We start from the raw sequence: 3,205 nt of genomic DNA, 5'->3' as shown, positions 1-3,205 counted from the left end.
ATTCCTCTGTTTCAAATTTCCTACCTGTGTCCTATTATTGATCCCCCCGATCCATGCACACTTTACAGAAGAGTACAAAAAAAGAGTGCTGGAGTTCACATACTGCAAAAACAAATCCTACTACACACAGCGCGCAACGCGGGGACGAGGAATCGCGAGAGGCTTTATCCCGCCACCCCCGAAGCGTTCGGAGGCGGCCCGGAAGCGGCGGTGCGGCGCGGCGCATGCGCAGGGAGGGACACGTAGAGCGTAGAGTTGTGCGGTCGGCCACTTGCCCGCCGGGTCGGCGTGCGTGGAACCTTAGAACGGGAAACGCCGAACGTGGAACGCCGGCGGTTTGAACTGCAACGGCTGCGCCGGGAGGTAAGGGCGGGGGGTACGGGGAGGGGGAGAGTTGGGTTGGGTTTCCTCCTCGCGCTGCCGCTGCCCCCCCTGCCGCTCTTTGGCTTGATCCGAGTTGCCGGGAACATCTCCCCGTTCCCGGGCCTCGCCCCGCCCCGCTTTATAGCGCGATTGGGCAGCGAGCGGCGCTGAGTGTAACGGGCCCTATTCACAGTCCCTCTTCATTCCGCTCCGCTCCAGCCCTTCCTGCCTGTGGGCCTCCGCTCCCACCCGGCCCATGTGGGTGCCAGAGCGAACGCGGGGTGGTGAAACCCATCAGGACTGGTGGCAGAGGTGATTGCTTTTATTACAACACCTAGGTTTCTGCAAAAAAAAAAAAAAAGAAAGAAAAAAAATCTTTAATGGTAAACTTTCTGGCACAAGCATCGTCAGGCATGGGAGAAACGATGGTAAAAGTTGTCCTGGGTAGAAATGTATCCAAGTTGTGGCCCTTTTGCTCTAGAGCAGTGGTCTCCAAACTTTTTTGATTGAGCACCCCTATCAGTAAAAAATTTTTGACCACGCCCCCCAATATATGTATATTTATATTCACGCACCCCTATCAGTAAATAATTTTTGAGCACGCACCCCCAATATATGTATATTTATATAAATATAAATAGAAGTTCTGATATTTTCTTCCTGCACCCCAATGGATCGTTTGGTGCACCCCACTTTGGAGACCACTGGTCTAGAGGAAAAAGCAGTTGGGGCTGGTGGACACAGCTGATATCTTTTATTAGGCCAATGAGATATATTTATTTTTTTTTGCCAAAAAAATAATATATCTATAGATATAGATATATATGATAGATATTAGATATATGTATTATCTAACTATCTATAGATAGATATAGATATATCTAATAGCAAGCTTTTCAGGCACAAATTTTTTTTGGCAAAAGTCTCTTGTTGGTCTAATAAAATATACCACCTCTGTCCACAAGTCCTGACTGCTTTTTCCCCTAGACCTACACAGCTACAACCTGGATACCTGACACGTGGAAGATACTGAATTTTAGTCCATTTTTTAAAATGCAATCTTCATTTTTTCCCAAGAACAATTTTGACCACCTGAAACCCGAGATCCTGCGCCTGCCTTTGTCTAAAGTAATTTGAATCATTTTCACAGCCTCACAGGAGAGCTGAGGCTCCGTACCAGCTAAGAACTGCTGCCCAAAGGGTTTTGCCATATATTGACCCCTTTGTGAAATCCTATGAAATACGAGCTATCATTTTTACCCAGGAGAACTTTTACAGTCTTTTCTCTGGTGCCTGATGAAGGCTGTTTGTGCCCGAAAGCTTGGATATTAGGAACAACTTTCTGAGGGGCAGGGAGGTGAAGCACTGGAACCGGTTACCCAGAGAGGTGGTGGAAGCTTCATCCTTGTAGGCTTTTAAGACCCAACTAGACAAAGCTTGGGCTGGGATGATCTAGTTGCGGACGGTCCTGCTATGAGCAAGGGGTTAGATTAGGCCAGTAGTTCTCAAACTCTTTTGTACCAGGACACAGTTGTAAACATCATTTGCCAGTCCTGACTCAGTGCCCCTCGCTTATGATCTGCTGCCCCTGCCCCCCCCCCCGTGTATGTGGGGCATGGAGGGGCCCAAAGCAGCCCCTTGCAAGGCTGAAGCTCTGCCAGCCTGCAAGGGAAAAGCCACATTTTCCCATGTTTTTCTCCTTTAAAGGAGTATCCACTTTTATAGTTTGTTCACAACCCTTTCATATAGTTTTGCGACCCACTTTTGGGTCATGCCCCACGGGTTGGGAAATGCTGGGCTAGGTGGCCTCCTGAGGTCCCTTCCAGCCCTCATTTTCTAATGACTCGATGATATCAAATAAGCTTACTTAAATAGTATAATTGTTTGGAGAATTGTACTGTCATTGGAAAATGCAGCTTTACTAAATTATTTGAACAAATCATACAAATAACCTTCCACTATATTTCACATTTTGCTTTTTTTCCCTCTCCTTGCAAGTAAAGAAGCTTACAGGTTATATACATTCATTTTTGCATTTGTTTTACTTATCAAAATAACATGCTTAAGAAATAAGCCTTCAGACTACATTTTGCTAAGTATCTCTATCCAAAGAGTCTCTAGTGAGGGGTGCTGTGATTCACTGAATCATTTATCTTCAAAGACTTGTATCCGATTGAAATTTGCCATGTGTGCTTTTTAAAGTGATAGATTTCTGAAAAGAATGCCAGTGCCCTTGTTACATCGGCATTGCCTGCCACATACTTGTGCTGCTCGTTCTGTATTTTTTATCTAAAAATATGCCTAAACAGTTTTTTTGTTGCAGTGTTCTCTCCTGTAGAGAGGGCTGAGTGCTCTTAGTATCTGGTGATTTCAGTGGGAGTTTGGAGCTCTGCACCTTGTATGATTAGGCCTATCTTTTTCTGGGAGCCCCTCCCCCAAATTATATTTATTCAAGGTGAAAACAAGCAATTCCTCCCCCATATAATGGAGCAAGGGAAGGGGGGAGCCCCTTGTCTTTGGAATGGAGTATGAGGCTGTGAGGGGCAGGCAGCTGCTGCAGCTGTGGACCCCCTCCCCCCATCTGACCCCCAGCCTCAGGTGCCTTGCCTCCTCTTCCTCTCACCACTCCCCCCCAACTTACTCTTAGATTCTTGTTCTGGCCCTACTCCAGTCTGGGGCATGGAGCAGGAGTGCTGCAGTCCCAGCCTGGCCTGGTAACTGTGGTGACAGGACTGTTGCTAGAGCCAAGCCTGGTTAGAGCTGGGGTGGGGGTGGAAATGGGGACAGGCAAGGAGACAGAGGCAGCGGGGCAGGGAGATGATGTTGAGGGGTGGGGGGTGGT

At 47.5% G+C, this 3,205-nt stretch overlaps 1 protein-coding gene across 3 annotated transcripts in view; it reads left to right on the top strand.

Moving 5' to 3' along the window:
* The first annotated feature begins 278 nt into the window (after positions 1 to 278).
* Positions 279 to 3,205, top strand: part of SMC6 (structural maintenance of chromosomes 6) — a 217,853-nt gene continuing 214,926 nt past the window's right edge. For all 3 annotated transcript variants that reach the window (XM_019520781.1, XM_019520780.1, XM_019520782.1), the window contains exon 1: positions 279 to 363. The gene's annotated coding sequence lies outside the window, so the exon portion shown is untranslated. The remainder of the gene's footprint in view (positions 364 to 3,205) is intronic.

Source organism: Gavialis gangeticus, unplaced genomic scaffold (assembly GCF_001723915.1).
Source record: "Gavialis gangeticus isolate Ggan-Ray unplaced genomic scaffold, GavGan_comp1, whole genome shotgun sequence".
Taxonomy (NCBI): Eukaryota; Metazoa; Chordata; order Crocodylia; family Gavialidae; genus Gavialis; species Gavialis gangeticus.
This window is presented reverse-complemented; position numbering and strand designations above follow the sequence as displayed.